This window comes from Coregonus clupeaformis, chromosome 1 (assembly GCF_020615455.1).
Source record: "Coregonus clupeaformis isolate EN_2021a chromosome 1, ASM2061545v1, whole genome shotgun sequence".
Classification (NCBI taxonomy): domain Eukaryota; kingdom Metazoa; phylum Chordata; class Actinopteri; order Salmoniformes; family Salmonidae; genus Coregonus; species Coregonus clupeaformis.
The window spans coordinates 79,800,472-79,819,039 of NC_059192.1; the positions used below are offsets into that span (position 1 = coordinate 79,800,472).

General features: G+C 43.4%; 1 protein-coding gene across 1 annotated transcript in view; it reads left to right on the forward strand.

The window, feature by feature from the left end:
• The first annotated feature begins 3,629 nt into the window (after positions 1–3,629).
• Positions 3,630–18,568, forward strand: part of LOC121574846 (zinc finger matrin-type protein 4-like) — a 183,391-nt gene continuing 168,452 nt past the window's right edge. The window contains exon 1 of the mRNA XM_041887479.2: positions 3,630–3,908. The gene's annotated coding sequence lies outside the window, so the exon portion shown is untranslated. The remainder of the gene's footprint in view (positions 3,909–18,568) is intronic.

An 18,568-nucleotide genomic window follows, 5' to 3' on the forward strand; every position in this document is an offset into this window, starting at 1 on the left:
TGGGACCTTATATAGACAGGTGTGTGCCTTTCCAAATCATGTCCAATCAATTGAACTTACCACAGGTGGACTCCAATCAAGTTGTAGAAACATCTCAAGGATGATCAGTGGAAACAGGACGCACCTGAGCTCAATTTCGAGTCTCATAGCAAAGGGTCTGAATACTGATGGAAATAAGGTATTTCTGTTTTGCAGAAATGTATAAAACCTGTTTTCTCTTTGTCATAATGGGGTATTGTGTGTAGATTGATGAGGAAAAAAATATTTTATCAATTTTAAAATAAGGCTGTAACGTAACAAAATGTGCAAAAAGGGAAGAGGTCTGAATACTTTCCGAATGCACTGTATATCTAAATACAAATTTTGTTGGTATGGAAATCGCTCCATAGTGGTTGTTGACATATGCAAACATTTGATATTTCCATTAGTTTGTTTTATTTCTGCCTCTTGGCTGAATGTGTTTGTATTAACTCCTCATGATGCCAGAGGCAAAATTGGAGTGACTGAAAGCACCTTTAAAACCTCTTGAACAAAATGTAGATTTCCACCTAAATAGATACATATTTTTCATGAGGTGGCCATAAACAATAACTAGTAATTCTGCATAGTTCTAAAAAAGGTGTGGAACTCACCTTTCTGGTAAAACATTTTATAAAATGCTGAGGTGTACTCACCTTTGAGGAAAGAAGCTCAAGTACATAGTACTAATATTATGAAAATATAAAACACCATACTGTATATCATTATTTTCCCTATTCAACAAAAATGGGGGAATAGGGCTTGAAATGACTGAAATGCTTTCTAAATATAGTACAAACCTAATTATAAACAACATACTATAAGATTTCACCTTATAAGTGTAAAATAAATATGATCATATTTAGTAACAGTTCAAATTTGGCCCTATTTCATATAACTGACAACAGAGCATTTTCTGCCAAGCCTCCTTGGAGTGATGCAGAGACACCATTCAAATGTCTTCAGACTCTTTACAACTTCAACTTCACACACACACACACACACGTACATACATACACACACACACACACTGACACACACACTCTCTCCTCCCTCTGGCCCCCTACCAGCCAAAAGGACTGAGACTTGTTGCACTGTAAAGCTCTGGAAATGAACATCGATCTGTGTTTGATAGGAAACAGCAAAGTAGGCGGGCTTATTTAGCTGACTATCTTCTTCTGATGATTTGATAACTCTCTCTGTCTTTTTCTCTCTTTTCTCTCTCCTTCTCTCTCTCTCTTTCCTCTCTCTCCTTCTCTCTCTTGCGCTCTCTCTCACTCACTCTCTTTCTTTCTCTCTCGCTCCCTATCTATTTCTATCTGTTTGTCTGTTTCTCTCTTTTTCTCTCTAGGAAAAAAGGTAGATAGGTTCATTGCAAACCATTCACCAGGAGCCTAACAGTGGGAGACACCTGAAGGGACACCTGAAGGGACACCCCCTCCCCAACCCCACACACACACACAAACAGCCTGATAGTCACTCACAGAGTGAGTGAGATTTTAGCTTCTGAAGTCACAGAGTCACATGTCAGAATGCAAATTATATGGCACCCAGTATGTGTGCGTCATTCACAGCTTCAGCTAGTATGAAAGTCGCTGGCGCTTGTTAGGTAGATTCTCAAGGAATGTATAAATTACACCCCAATTCATTAAGTTTTATAGTTAGCTGGAGAGAAAAGTGTGAAAGGCATGGGTGTGTGGGGGATTGTGTGTGTGCATATGTAACAGAGAGAGAGAGAGAGAGAGAGAGAGAGAGAGAGAGAGAGAGAGAGAGAGAGAGAGAGAGAGAGAGAGAGAGTGAGAGAGAGGTCGACAGGGGCAGTGGGTCTTGAGACATGTCTCGTCTGTGACACTGCCAAGCCTCTGACACAAACATACAGAGCACTCACACACAGCATCCAAGTGTACTGTAATACCCCCCTAAATTGGCCTCTTTCTTGTCTCTGTGCATTGTATCATTGTCAAGTGCGTGTGTGCGTACGTGCATGTGTGTACTTGCGCTTCTCTGCATCTGTCTGTGTATGTATGTGTGTGTGTCAGTCTGCATTCATTGTCTATGCTTTGAAGTGTTTGGGTTCCTCTCAGAAGTTTACTGTCACTGCGTCTCTAAGCGTCTGTAAGCATATAACAGTCAGCCTATTGTCAGAGCTGAATACACATCTATACACTGTCCCAGAAATATGACAATCTGTTTGAAAAGACTTGGAATAATAAAATGGGGAAGTTATAAAAACAGGCAATGTCAGTCTATACATAACAGCTCAATTTAGTAGAAATTATGGGATGGATGTAGAGGAATAATTTGTATGAATTTTGCTATTTTGAAAAGTTGTATTGAACATTCGCTGACAGTGAAAAATACATTTGTTCTCTTCATTTGATCAAGAATCAAGCTTTTCTTAGAAATTAGAAATTCAGTGTTGCACAGTATTTAGTTCATAGCGTAGGCCTACATTTTACTGATCATAAAATGAAGATACACATGATTAGGCATTGCACATGTAAGACAGCAAATACTCTGCTCAGGCTGACTGCAGGTAGTCTAGCGATTAAGAGTGTTGGATCAATAACCGAAAGGTCGCTGGTTTGAATCCCAGAGCCAACTAGGTGAAAACTCTGTCCATGTGCCCTTAAGTAAGGCACTCAACCCTAGTTCTTCTGGATAAGAGTGTCTGCAAAATTAAATAAATGTAATGCAAATGCTCCTAAAATTAAAAACAATCAGTGCATACTCTCCACCTCTCTCTCTCTCTCTGTCGGAAACATAATCTATATAGGTGTCTATATTTAATTATTTATTAAAGAATTTATAATGAAGCTTGAGGTAGATAGACAGACAGACAGACAGAGTTTAACCTTTTCACTTTTGGGGTGTCAGAGCTTGCCATTGCGCATTATATGGCGTGACACGCTTTCTCTCTCTTTCTATTTGTTTCAGAAGAGCTCTTTATGTAAGATGATACCTGCGAGTGTGGGTACCCCAGCCTACTTGCTCGAGCTCCCGCCTATCCACCATAGCGAGGGCTCTCTCTCTCTCTCTCTCTCTCTCTCTCTCTCTCTCTCTCTCTCTCTCTCTCTCTCTCTCTCTCTCTCTCTCTCTCTCTCTCTCTCTCTCTCTCTCTCTCTCTCTCTCTCTCTCTCTCTCTCTCTCTCTCTCTCTCTCTCTCTCTCTCTCTCTCTCTCTCTCTCTCTCTCTCTCTCTCTCTCTCTCTCTCTCTCTCTCTCTCTCTCTCTCTCTCTCTCTCTCTCTCTCTCTCTCTCTCTCTCTCTCTCTCTCTCTCTCTCTCTCTCTCTCTCTCTCTCTCTCTCTCTCTCTCTCTCTCTCTCTCTCCTCTCTCTCTCTCTCTCTCTCTCTCTCTCTCTCTCTCTCTCTCTCTCTCTCTCTCTCTCTCTCTCTCTCTCTCTCTCTCTCTCTCTCTCTCTCTCTCTCTCTCTCTCTCTCTCTCTCTCTCTCTCTCTCTCTCTCTCTCTCTCTCTCTCTCTCTCTCTCTCTCTCTCTCTCTCTCTCTCTCTCTCTCTCTCTCTCTCTCTCTCTCTCTCTCTCTCTCTCTCTCTCTCTCTCTCTCTCTCTCTAATGATAGCCTATCAACAGTGCGTTTTGCCTGTTCCGTACTGAGCAAGAGACCACGCTTGAAAAGAGAAGAGCATCTTCAAACCACTACCGGGCTACAGAAACCGCAGCCAGAGCACATTGGAACTAGGGGGTAGATTACCAACGGCAACACATTTTTTATGTTTCACCTGTGGCGGGAGCAAATTCAAAGCACTATTTATTCAATTTGAACGGATTTAGCGAACATAAGTGACTACACTGCCCGGCGGATGATAAGCGTTCCGGACCGGAGTTGTCGGTTTCGCGAGGAGGCAGGTTAACATTACCAGAGCGAGAAGGTGAGTGAGAGTGAAAGTTTCAGAGGGAATTAATGAATTAGCCTATAATGTCCACTATAATATACAGCCATGGGTCTAAGAACATGCAGTAATGTATGTCATTGTTAACATAATGTTAAGAGGCTTACAGTTTTGGAATTGTTGCATTTTTACAACATTGGGTCAGTGTGCTTGTTGGTCATTATAATGCCATAAATCACAGTAGGGTATGACAGTGTTGTCGGCTGTCTTGGCTCCGTCCTTTAGTTGTACAGCAGGTGTCGGTATGAAGAGCTGTGGACTATTTTAGGTTGAAATTAATATATAGTTTGGCATGACAGGGAGCATGCTGGCAGCCGATCTAGAAGCGAGAGAGTGATGATGGACTCTCGAATTTGACTCGACACGAGCTGTTGCTCTCGAAGTGGAATGAACTTGCCCATTGATGTTATGTCAGATCTTGCATGGTTGAAGTCAGTGATGTAGAGGGTAGGCAATACTATGCACTTCTAAACTCATGTAGTCATCTTTTTACTGTGTTTTAGGGTTTACCCACCTATTAGTATGAATTGAACGGGTTGCTTGCTGCACATTCACTATTAGCTGATCTAGATAAAATGTCCATCGGCATGGCTAACTAGCCTGTGATGACACGTTGACCTGATGGTCCATTCAGTTTTTTTTATACCAACCTTTACTCGTTGATTCGGAACACACCGGTGTCTTATAAACTTATGTGTCCAGTTGCAGGTGAAACTCCAAAAACTAGAGAATATTCAGATAAATATTACATTTTGCGGTTCTCGTTCCATTTTGGCAACCCCATATCAAAATCCAACACTCCAACATTTTGCTGGCTGTGTTCTGCATGCAGATTGGCCTCTAACCCAGCGGTTTCCAACTTTTTTTTTTTTTACTGTGGTACACCTAGGATAAAAATTATTGCAGCCCATGTAAAATGTCCCTATTAATTTATTTAGTGATAATGACCTCCATCTAATCTGATCCATATTGCAAATCATCTATTTTCTGTGACAAACGTTTTTTAAATAGATTAAATAGGGTTTCTTTGAACTATTATCATAGTTTGATAGTTCCTTACTCATGATTATTGATTTGTGTGTAGCCCTTTAAAAGCCTCCAGCAATCTGCACCAGAGAGAAACAAATGTAGCTCTGGTAAAATAGGTCTTAGTTTTGAAAGGTTTGAGCTAGAGAGTAGCGGTTTTCTGCATTGTAAAAGCCATGGTCCGTTTGTTTCTATGGCAGATGCTGTGGTACAGCTAAACCTAATCAGACTTGCCTGTGCTAATGATTCTGGCAGGCAAAGTAAAATTATACAAATTACTTTGCTGGTGATGCACGCCCCTCAAATTAGACAGCCTGAGCACACTGTACTTGAAACAACGATACAGATGTAACCATGTGCCTGCCATTTAGTGTATTATCTGAGCAACACTGGTGCTCCCAATCAAAATTCGACGTGCATTCCACAGGTCACGCTTATAAGTGAGCGTTCCAAAAAATTATAAAGATTAGGAAGAGTTTCTCAAGGCACACTGGTTGAAAACCACTGCACTAACCAGTAATGTAATACACATTTCCAGTTTCCATGTGGCTTTTGAGTTGTCTTAGTTTCAACAGCGCCAGGGCCGGCTCCAGAACGAATCAATTGGACAGGCATTTGATTTCCATAGGGAGCAAGTCTTTTTCACGCATGAGCAGTCCAAATGACTGCTTTAGTGGTTCTACTGTGGGTTTTATAGTAAAGACGTAATTTCTCTGTAAAACATTATTACTTTTTAATGTGGCATGAACACAACCAGTCATGATGTTTTCATCTGATTGTCAAACAAATCACTTCAAAAAGTAGGTTACCTTCGCACGTTCATCCAAAATTATTCCAGCATCCGAACAGTGCACCCACCAACTTTCCTTTAATTCGCAAGTGGCTGAAACTACCATCTCACCGGAGAAAGCATCCAAGCGAGCGAAACAGTGCCCTAGGTCTTACTATATGTAGGCCATGTTTCTGATGCTGTCTGGCCATTAAGAGTATGACAGGCTGCACATACTGAGACAGAGGGGCGCTATTTCACTCGCTTGCATGATTTACTGAGATTGATCCGTCTTTCTGTCTGCACATGTCTCGGTCAAAGAAATTATCAATATTAAAATATTTTTTGGGGGACGGGCAAGGAGATACGGTAGGGCGGGCCAGGCCTCCTAAGGCCCGCCCATAACGCCGGCCCTGAGCTGAATATTTTTGTCTCACGTAATGATTGTGCTTGATTGAGCATGGATCACTCCTAAAAACATTTATTCAAAAACACCTGTCTCTGTCCACTGTACTGTGCTGCTGAATTTAATAATTCCGATTTCGTCGCTGTCCAGCCCTTATGCTAACAGTACTTTAGCATCGGACCTTTTACTCTTGTGGCAAAATCGCAACAATCCTAGTATTGTTACAGTTAAGGGGCCGGTTTCCCAGACAGAGATTAAGCCTAGCCCTGGGATAAAAAACCCGGGATCATAGGCTTAATCTAGTTCAGGGAAACTAGCTATAGATTTTTAACCCAAACATGTGTTAGATCAACCAGCCTGTGTGTTTGGTGAAGTTGGCTATAGACACTGATCTTGGGTCAGTTTTGTATTTTCCCAATTAATGGTTAAGGTTAGGATTGGAAGAGGGGAAACTGATCCTAGATCTGCACCTAGGGGAAACTTATCCTGGAGCGTGTTTATGTACAGGATTGACTGGTATTGACCCGCAGGGGAAACTGACTGTATATATTGTTTGTAGTCTATTGCTTTGTCAACAAAAGGGTTAGACTGTATTTCACAGCCCTGTTATCCAACATAGAATAGAATACAGTATAGTAAGGGTCTTGCTATAGAATGATATATAATATGGGGTAAATGTAAAGCACTGTGACAACTGCTGCTGTAAAAAGGGTTTTGTAAAATGTAATTGATTGATTGATTTAATAGAGTAGAAAAGAAATTAAACAGCCAGCTTCACTTTAAAGCTAACAGTACAAAGTAACACTGAATCGAATAGAACAGATATAAATAACTTAAATTTTCACTCAGGAGAATACATTCACAACATTCTTCCAATTACAACATTCACAACATTCTTCCAATTATTTCCATTCAATTATTTTCTCTCACTCTTTCAACATACCTTTTACCCTTTCAAACTTTCAGACAGGAGTCTACTAGGGAAGTCACTGGTTTTAAATAGTCACACATTTTCCACAGACAGAATACACCAATTCACCCAGTCAAGTCAGGGTAGCCAGAGAAATACAGAAGATACATAGAATATAATAAAAAACATATTTTTCACTAAGGAGTAGACATACTGTACACATTGCTTCTATTTACTATACTGATGTCCTTTCTATTGCATTCTCACATGCCTCAAACATTCAAAAGGAATCTCGGGGAGTCATTGGATTTGTATAGTCACATATTTTTTTGCAAACAGAACATACCATTTCACCCAGTTAGGTCAATATTTTTAATTTTACACTCAGGACTGGACTTACTTTATGCCCTCACATCTACCATCCAGTGGCATTTATTTTCTGTCTCTCTGTCAATATTTATTTTTACCCTTTCAAACTTCTAGGGGAGTCCTTGGCTTTCTGTAATTGCGTACCATGCCTTCAGAAAGTATTCACACCCCTGGACCTTTTCCACATTTTGTTGTGTTACAGCCTGTGTTTTAAATTGATTACATTTAGATTTTGTGTCACTGGCCTACACACAATATAATGTCAAAGTAGAATTATGTTTTTAGAAATTGTATCAAATTAATGAAAAATGAAAAGCTGAAATGTCTTGAGTCAATAAGTATTCAACCCCTTTGTTATGGTAAGCCTAAATAAGTTCAGGCGTAAAAATGTGCTTAACAAGTCACATAATAAGTTGCATGGGCTCACTCTCTGTGCAATAATAGTGTTTAACATGTTTTTGAATTACTACCTCATCTCTGTACCCCAAACATACAATTATCTGTAAGGTCCCTCAGTCAAGCACTGAATTTCAAACACAGATTCAACCAACAAGACCAGGTAGGTTTTCCAATTCCTGGCAAAGAAGGGCCCCTATTGGTATATGGATGGCGTATCAATATACCCAGTCACTACAAAGATACAGGCATCCTAACTCAGTTGCCGGATAGGAAGGAAACTGCTCAGGGATTTCACCATGAGGCCAGTGGTGACTTTAAAACAGTTGCAGAGTTGAATGGCTGTGATAGGAGAAAACTGAGGATGGATCAACAACATTGTAGTTACTCCCCAATACTAACATAAATGACAGAGTGAAAAGAAGGAAGCCTGTAGAGAATATAAATATTCCAAAGCATGCATCCTGTTCACAATAATGCACTTGTCATCAAGGACTAGGGAGTTTTTTTAGGATAAAAATAAACGTAATAGAGCTAAGCAACATACACTGGGAGACAAATTCACCTTTCAGCAGGACAATAATTTAAAACACAAGGCCAAATATATACTGGAGTTGCTTACCAAGACAACATTGAATGTTCCTGAGTGGCCTAGTTACAGTTTTGACTTAAATCGGCTTGAAAATCAATGGCAAGACTTGAAAATGCCTCTAGCAGTGATCAATAATCAGCTTGACCAGTGGAGGCTGGTGGGAGGAGCTATAGGAGGATGGGGGTCATTGTAATGGAATGGAATAAATGGAACGGTATCAGACACAACAAACATACAGTGCCTTCGGAAAGTATTCAGATCCCTTAACTTTTTCCACATTTTGTTACGTTACAGCCTTATTCTAAAATGGATTTACACACAATACCCCATAATGACAAAGCAAAAACAGGTTTTTAGAAATGTTTGCAAATGTATTAAAATAAAAAAACGGAAATATTCCATTTCCATAAGTATTCAGACCCTTTACTCAGTACTTTGTTGAAGCTCCTTTGGCTGCGTTTACAGCCTCAAGTCTTCTTGGGTATGATGCTACAAGCTTGGCACACCTGTATTTGGGTTTCTCCCATTCTTCTCTGCATATCCTCTCAAGCTCTGTCAGGTTGGATGGGGAGCATCGCTGCACAGCTATTTTCAGGTCTCTACAGAGATGTCAGATCGGGTTCAAGTCCGGGCTCTGGCTGGGCCACACAAGGACATTCAGAGACTTGTCCCGAAGCCACTCCTGCATTGTCTTGGCTGTGTGCTAAGGGTCGTTGTCCTGTTGAAAGGTGAACCTTCAACAGGACAAAAATAGCCCTGGAGCAGGTTTTCATTAATGATCTCTCTGTACTTTGCTCCATTCATCTTTCCCTCGATCCTGACTAGTCTCCCAGTCCCTGCCGCTGAAAAACATCCCCACAGCATGCTGCTGCCACCACCATGCTTCACCGTAGGGATGGTGCCATGTTTCCTCCAGACGTGATGCTTGGCATTCAGGTCAAAGAGTTCAATCTTGGTTTCATCAGACCAGAGAATCTTGTTTCTCATGGTCTGTGTCCTTTAGGTGCCTTTTGGCAAACTCAAAGCGGGCTGTCATGTGTCTTTTACTGAGGGGTGGCTTCTGTCTGGCCACTCTACCATAAATGCCTGATTGGTAGAGTGCTGCAGAGATGGTTGTCCTTCTGGAAGGTTTTCCCATCTCCACAGAGGAACTATGGAGCTCTCTCAGAGTGAGCATTGGGTTCTTGGTCACCTCTCTGACCAAGGCCCTTCTCCCCCGATTGCTCAGTTTGGCCGGGCAGCCAGCTTTAGGAAGAGTCTTGGTGGTTCAAAACTTCTTCCATTTAAGAATAATGAAGGCTACTGTGTTCTTGCGGACCTTCAATGCTGCAGAAATATTTTGGTACCCTTCCACAGTTCTGTGCCTCGACACAATCCTGTCTCTGAGCTCTATGGACAATTCCTTCGACCTCATGGCTTGGTTTTTGCTTTGACATGCACTGTCAACTGTGGGACCTTATATAGACAGGTGTGCCTTTCCAAATCATGTCCAATCAATTGAATTTTCCACAGGTAGACTCCAATCAAGTTGTAGAAACATCTCAAGGATGGTCAATGGAAACAGGATGCCCATGAGCTCAATTTCGAGTCTCATAGCAAAGGGTCTGAATACTTATGTAAATACTTATAAAAACCTGTTTTCGCTTTGTCATTATGGGGTATTGTGTGTAGATTGATGAGGAAAAAAGGTAATTTAATCAATTTTAGAATAAGGCTGTAACGTTACAAAATGTGGAAAAAGTCAAGGGGTCTGAATACTTTCCGAATGCACTGTATACTTTCCCACCCAGCACATGACACCCACATATCAACTGGTCATTTTCCATTGCTGTCCAGTCCCTCTTCACACACCGCATAAAGGAGTGGTTTGCTGCTGGCTCCTTATCGCTTCGGGCACTAGTGGCCCAGCTCAAGTCCGAATTATTCTTTCTTGTATCCACTCAAAAGTCCTTTCAATTCACATGCTTATACACATTATGTTTTCCCACTACATCTAAGTTACATTTCTAAATACTAATTAACACAGTATGATTATCTATACACATTACACAATATGAATACATGAATGGACACATGAATACATGAATATACTTGATTAACTGAATAGGCTTTACAGAACTCATCACTTCCCTCTATTAAATCATAAATCTCAGATTGTTTAATTTCCATATTAAATGTCCATATACAGTTGTAGACTTTCTTGTCCTTCCTTCCCTCAGGGACCTAGACGTTTGATAGCAAAGAACTTAATAGAACAGAAAGTGAAGAAAAACAACAAAACACGACAATGGATTAATATAATCATATAGATGCATAATATAAACATTAAAAAAACGTATAGAGTCACAGCTTGAGAAAACTGGCCACTCCCACACTCTTGATCCCCACTAAAACGCTGGTCTGCTTTACTGCTGAGCTTGTCACAAAGCAGAGTTTCTAATTAACTCTGTCGTGCTTTCCCTCAGTCTTCCACCAGGGGCGGTACGTTCACAGGAGATTTTCCAAAGCCAAACCTCCTCACTGTGCTACACATTCAGGGCCACCCTGTAAACACGAGCTGGAGCCTGAATCAGCTTCACCTCATCTTGTGGTAGATTTCAGCATCACAGCCTTCCCTACGTGATAGCCCAGCAAGGCTGACAGAGCGACACCTGCCACTGCTAACGCGGCCCATAGCGCATACTCAAAAATCCAACTCAATTCACCCATAGTCCAACTCCATGCTACTCCTACAGCCTCTCACACAACATTAGTGGCATCCTGCGCTATTGCTTCCAGACTGCGGTGAGTATTGCCATGGTTTTGAATCTGTCTCCCTTTGCTGCTTCTCTCTTATCTGTAAGATCTAATAATGAGTCAGTGAGATATTCTCAGCCTTTCTCCCAGTGTTATCACAACTTCTTCCTCAAGAGCCTATCTATCGTCCCCTAATGTTGTGCTACAGTGGGTATTGGTGGGTATTATACAACGGGTGGATCTAATCCTGAATGCTGATTGGTTAAAACCACATTCAAGCCGGTGTCCATTCTACAATTTGCCACTGGCTAAATCTATGACGTTATGGGTATTGGTGGGTAATAACTACCATTACTCTCTCATCCCACGGCTTGTCCACTCCCCACCCGCCTGAGAAAACCCACCCGCCTGAGAAAACCCAAGGAGCGACATACACTATATGTACTGATGTATGTGGACACCCCTTCAAATTAATGGATTCTGCTATTTCAGCCACACCTGTTGCTGACAGGTGGTCCTCTGTAGCTCAGCTGGTAGAGCACGGCGCTTGTAACGCCAAGGTAGTGGGTTCGATCCCCGGGACCACCCATACACAAAAATGTATGCACGCATGACTGTAAGTCGCTTTGGATAAAAGCGTCTGCTAAATGGAATATTATTATTATTATTATTATTATAAAATCGAGCACACAGCCATGCAATTTCCATAGACAAACATTGGTAGTAGAATGGCCTTACTGAAGAGCTCAGTGACTTTCAACTTGGCACCGTCATTGGATGCCACCTTTCCAACAAGTCAATTCAAATAATTTCTGCCCTGATAGAGCTGCCCCGGTCAACTGTAAGTGCTGTTATTGTGAAGTGAAACTGTCTAGGAGCAACAACGGCTCACCCGCGAAGTGGTAGGCCACATTAGCTCACAGAATGGAAACGGCGAGTGCTGAAGCATGTAGCGCGTAAAAATCGTCTGTCCTCGGTTGCAACACTCACTACCGAGTTCCAAACTGCCTCTTGAAGCAACGACAGCACAATAACTGTTCATCAGGAGCTTAATGAACGCTGAATGCGAGCCAGACCTAGTCGCCCAACATCAGTGCCCGACTTTACTAATGCTCTTGTGGCTGAATGGAAGCAAGTCCCCGCAGCAATGTTCCAACATCTAGTGGAAAGCCTTCCCAGAAAAGTGGAGGCTGTTATAGCAGCAAATGGGGGACCAACTCCATATTAATGGCCATTATTTTGATATGAGATGTTCGACAAGCGGATATCCACATACTTTTGGTAATGTACTGTGTGTATATATATATATATATATATATATATATATATATATATATATATATATATATATATATATACAGTACCAGTCAAAAGTTTGGACACACCGACTCATTCAAGGGTTTTTCTTTAATTTTACTATTTTCTACATTGTAGAGTAATAGTGAAGACAACAAAAGAATGAAATAACACATATGGAATCATGTAGTAACTAAAAAAGTGTTAAACAAATCAAAATATATTTGAGATTCTTCAAATAGCCACCCTTTGCCTTGATGACAGTTTTGCACACTCTTGGCATTATCTTAACCAGCTTAACCTGGAATGCTTTTCCAACAGTCTTGAAGGAGTTCCAACATATGCTGAGCACTTGTTGGCTGCTTTTCCTTCACTCTGCCGTCCGACTCATCCCAAACCATCTCAGGGTTGAGGTCGGGGGATTGTGGAGGCCAGGTCTACTGATGTAGCACTCCATCATTCTCCTCCCTGGTAAAATAGCCCTAGTCCCACTAAGTACAATTACATTTACATTTACGTCATTTAGCAGACGCTCTTATCCAGAGCGACTTACAAATTGGTGCATTCACCCTATAGCCAGTGGGATAACCACTTTACAATTTTTTGTTTTTTTTGGGGGTAGAAGGATTACTTTATCCTATCCCAGGTATTCCTTAAAGAGGTGGGGTTTCAAATGTCTCCGGAAGGTGGTGAGTGACTCCGCTGTCCTGGCGTCGTGAGGGAGCTTGTTCCACCATTGGGGTGCCAGAGCAGCGAACAGTTTTGACTGGGCTGAGCGGGAACTATGCTTCCGCAGAGGAAGGGAGCCAGCAGGCCAGAGGTGGATGAACGCAATGCCCTCGTTTGGGTGTAGGGACTGATCAGAGCCTGAAGGTACGGAGGTGCCGTTCCCCTCACTGCTCCATAGGCAAGCACCATGGTCTTGTAACGGATGCGAGCTTCAACTGGAAGCCAGTGGAGTGTGCGGAGGAGGGGGGTGATGTGAGAGAACTTGGGAAGGTTGAACACCAGACGGGCTGCGGCATTCTGGATGAGTTGTAGGGGTTTAATAGCACAGGCAGGGAGCCCAGCCAACAGCGAGTTGCAGTAATCCAGACGGGAGATGACAAGTGCCTGGATTAGGACCTGTGCCGCTTCCTGTGTAAGGCAGGGTCGTACTCTCCGAATGTTGTAGAGCATGAACCTGCAGGATCGGGTCACCGCCTTGATGTTATCGGAGAACGACAGGGTGTTGTCCAGGGTCACGCCAAGGCTCTTCGCACTCTGGGAGGAGGACACAACGGAGTTGTCAACCGTGATGGCGAGATCATGGAATGGGCAGTCCTTCCCCGGGAGGAAGAGCAGCTCCGTCTTGCCAGGGTTCAGCTTGAGGTGGTGATCCGTCATCCATACTGATATGTCTGCCAGACATGCAGAGATGCGATTCGCCACCTGGTTATCAGAAGGGGGAAAGGAGAAGATTAGTTGTGTATCGTCAGCGTAGCAATGATAGGAGAGGCCATGTGAGGATATGACAGAGCCAAGTGACTTGGTGTATAGGGAGAAAAGGAGAGGGCCTAGAACTGAGCCCTGGGGGACACCAGTGGTGAGAGCACGTGGTGCGGAGACAGCTTCTCGCCACGCCACTTGGTAGGAGCGACCGGTCAGGTAGGACGCAATCCAGGAGTGAGCCGCGCCGGAGATGCCCAGCTCGGAGAGGGTGGAGAGGAGGATCTGATGGTTCACAGTATCAAAGGCAGCAGACAGGTCTAGAAGGACAAGAGCAGAGGAGAGAGAGTTAGCTTTAGCAGTGCGGAGAGCCTCCGTGACACAGAGAAGAGCAGTCTCAGTTGAATGACCAGTCCTGAAACCTGACTGGTTTGGATCAAGAAGGTCATTCTGAGAGAGATAGCAAGAGAGTTGGCTAAAGACGGCACGCTCAATAGTTTTGGAAAGAAAAGAAAGAAGGGATACTGGTCTGTAGTTGTTGACATCAGTGGGATCGAGTGTTGGTTTTTTGAGAAGGGGTGCAACTCTCGCTCTCTTGAAGACGGAAGGGACATAGCCAGCGGTCAAGGATGAGTTGATCAGCGAGGTGAGGTAGGGGAGAAGGTCACCGGAGATGGTCTGGAGAAGAGAGGAGGGGATGGGGTCAAGCGGGCAGGTTGTTGGGCGGCCTGCAGTCACTAGTCGCAAGATTTTATCTGGAGAGAGAGGGGAGAAAGAAGTCAAAGCATAGGGTAGGGCAGTGTGAGCAGGACCAGCAGTGTCATTAGACTTAACAAACGAGGATCGGATGTCATCAACCTTCTTTTCAAAGTGGTTAACGAAGTCATCCACAGAGAGGGAGGAGGGGTGGGGGGGGGGGGGGAGGATTCAGCAGTGAGGAGAATGTGGCAAAGAGCTTCCTAGGGTTAGAGGCAGATGCTTGGAATTTAGAGTGGTAGAAAGTGGCCTTAGCAGCAGAAACAGATGAAGAAAATGTAGAGAGGAGGGAGTGAAAAGATGCCAGGTCGGCAGGGAGTTTAGTTTTCTTCCATTTCCGCTCAGCTGCCCGGAGCTCTGTTCTGTGAGCTCGCAATGAGTCATCAAGCCACGGAGCTGGAGGGGAGGACCAAGCCGGCCGGGAGGATAGGGGACACAGGGAGTCAAAGGATGCAGAAAGGGAGGAGAGGAGGGTTGAGGAGGCAGAATCAGGAGATAGGAGGGAGAAGGATTGAGCAGAGGGAAGAGATGATAGGATGGAAGAGGAGAGAGTAGTGGGAGAGAGAGAGCGAAGGTTGCGGCGGCGCGTTACCATCTGAGTAGGGGCAGAGTGAGTAGTGTTGGAGGAGAGCGAGAGAGAAAAGGATACAAAGTAGTGGTCGGAGACATGGAGGGGAGTTGCAGTGAGATTAGTAGAAGAGCAACATCTAGTAAAGATGAAGTCAAGCGTATTGCCTGCCTTGTGAGTAGGGGGGGACGGTGAGAGGGTGAGGTCAAAAGAGGAGAGGAGTGGAAAGGAGGCAGAGAGAAATGAGTCAAATGTAGACGTAGGGAGGTTGAAATCCCCCAAAACTGTGAAGGGTGAGCCATCCTCAGGAAAGGAACTTATCAAGGCGTCAAGCTCATTGATGAACTCTCCAAGGGAACCTGGAGGGCGATAGATGACAAGGATATTAAGCTTAAATGGGCTAGTGACTGTGACAGCGTGGAATTCAAATGAGGAGATAGACAGATGGGTTAGGGGAAAAATTGAGAATGACCACTTGGGAGAGATGAGGATTCCTGTGCCACCACCCCTCTGACCAGATGCTCTCGGGGTATGCGAGAACACATGGTCAGACGAGGAGAGAGCAGTAGGAGTAGCAGTGTTTTCAGTGGTAATCCATGTTTCCGTCAGCGCCAGGAAGTCGAGGGACTGGAGGGTAGCATAGGCTGGGATGAAGTCAGCCTTGTTGGCAGCAGAACGGCAGTTCCAGAGGCTGCCTGAGACCTGGAACTCCAGGTGTGTGGTGCGTGCAGGGACCACCAGGTTAGAGAGGCAGCAGCCATGCGGGTGTGAGGCATTTGTGTAGCCTGTGCGGAGAGGAGAGAACAGGGATAGGCAGAGGCATAGTTGACAGGCTGTAGCAGATGGCTACAATAATGCAGAGGAGATCGGAATGAAATGAACTAAACATCTGGGAAAGGAGAGAGCAGGGCCTCCCTTACCAAAAAAAAATATAACTCTCCCAACTTCCACCTCAGAAACTATAATTGTTTCACTGAACCACCCGAATAAAACTCTCCCAACTTCCACTTTAGAAATTAGAATTGTTGTAAACTACAGCGGTTCAATGTTTCAAGGAATAGACTCAACTTACTTTATTCAGCTAGCTAACTATGACGCCATAGCTAACTAGCATGCTAGCATCCAATAACACACAGTTTAGCACCAATACTTGGTTACAACAAACTACCAATAGTGTGTTAACACACTAAACAGATAATTCGTGTCCGTGTCTAGTTCTTTCATAACGCAGCAATAATTAAACGTTGGCTAGCTAGCACAAATAAATTGTATTTAGTTACCACAGTACAGCTAGCTGGTAGTGTTGGCTAGCTAGCAATGGCTGCTGTGTTGACTTTGTTTGAAAAACGGCGTCGCTGCGAACCAATGTAGCTGGCTAAAAGGATATTGTATTTAGTTGCTACCGTTGCTAATAGCTACTCCAACTAGTCCAGGAGGTGAGTTAGCTAGCTAGCTTCGTGCTACACCCGGCACCGCCGCACCGCCGAATACAAAAGTAACCTACAATAACTACATACAACAACTACCCACAACAGCCCACGATGCCTACCTATAATACCTAGTAATATACAGCCCACGATGCCTACCTATAATACCTAACTACAATCTAAATACATAGTTTAAGCCTTACTCGACAAAGCCCAAGCTATGTATAAAGCCAAACTTACCCGACGCCAGCTGTCTGGGTGGCAGACTGCAATCAGTAGCTGTAATTAAGTACAGCAGCTACCAACCACCTAACGTTAATGCCTCGGATAATGAGGTTAGAAAAACAGCTGAATGGTAGGCAGCTAGCTGGCTCAATTACAGGTACTCTTAAGCGTGAAATAACATTGGAAACAACTAACCACAGTTGCTAAAAGTTACCAGTAGCTACCCGCTAGCTAGCTTTGTTGGTCCAAGTAGTGGGTTAGCTAGCCTCGTGCTTCGCCGGGGTCCGCCGAATACAATACTTACCTACAATAATTACCTACAATAACCTACAATAACCTACAATAACCTACAAAACTACCTAAGTAAACTACCTATAATACCTAACTACAATACCTACCTACAATCGAAATACATGGTTTAAGCTTTACTCAACACCAACACCATCCAGATGGGATGGCGTATCGCTGCAGAATGCTGTGGTAGCCATGCTGGTTAAGGGTGCCTTGAATTCTAAATAAATCACAGACAGTGTCACCAGCAAAGCACCCCCACACCATCACACCTCCTCCTCCATGCTTTACGGTGGGAAATACACATGCAGAGATCATCCGTTCACCCACACCGCTTCCCACAAAGTAATGGGGGTTGGAACCAAAAATCTGAAATTTGGACTCTAGACCAAATTACAAATTTCCACCGGTCTAATGTCCATTGCTCGTGTTTCTTGGCCCAAGCAAGTCTCTTCTTCTTATTGGTGTCCTTTAGTAGTGTTTTTTTTGCAGCAATTCGACCATGAAGGCCTGATTTACACAGTCTCCTCTGAACAGTTGATGTTGAGATGTGTCTGTTACTTGAACTCTGTGAAGCATTTATTTGGGCTGCAATTTCTGAGGCTGGTAACTCAAATGAACTTATCCTCTACAGCAGAGGTAACTCTGGGTCTTCCATTCCTGTGCGGTCCTCATGAGAGCCAGTTTCATCATAGCGCTTGATGGTTTTTGCGACTACACTTGAAGAAACTTTACAAGTTCTTGAAATGTTTCGTATTGACTGACCTTCATGTCTTAAAGTAATGATGGACTGTCGTTTGTCTTTGCTTATTTGAGCTGTTCTTGCCATAATATGGACTTGGTCTGTTACCAAATAGGGCTATCTTATGTATACCCCCCCCCCCCCTACCTTGTCACAACACAACTATATAGATGAATATAGATGAAAACTCTCTTGGTAAATAGTGTGGTCTACAGCTTATCATAAGATACTCTACCTCAGGTGAGCAAAACCTCGAGACTTCCTTAGTATTTGATTTTGTAAACATCAGCTGGTGCACAAAATCAAATACTAAGGAAGTCTCTTTACCACCACAAACCAATGCTGGCATTAAGATTGCACTGAATAAGCTGTATAAGGCCATAAGTCAACAGGAAAACGCTCATCCAGAGGCAGCGCTCCTAGTGGCCGGGGACTTTAATGCAGGGAAACTTAAATCAGTTCTACCTAATTTCTACCAGCATGTTAAATGTGCAACCAGAGGAAAAAAAACTCTAGACCACCTTTACTCCACACACAGAGACGCATACAAAGCTCTCCCTCGCTCTCCATTTGGCAAATCTGACCATAACTCTATCCTCCTGATTCCTGCTTATAAGCAAAAACTAAAGCAGGAAGCACCAGTGACTCGGTTAATAAAAAAGTGGTCAGATGACGCAGATGCTAAGCTACAGGACTGTTTTG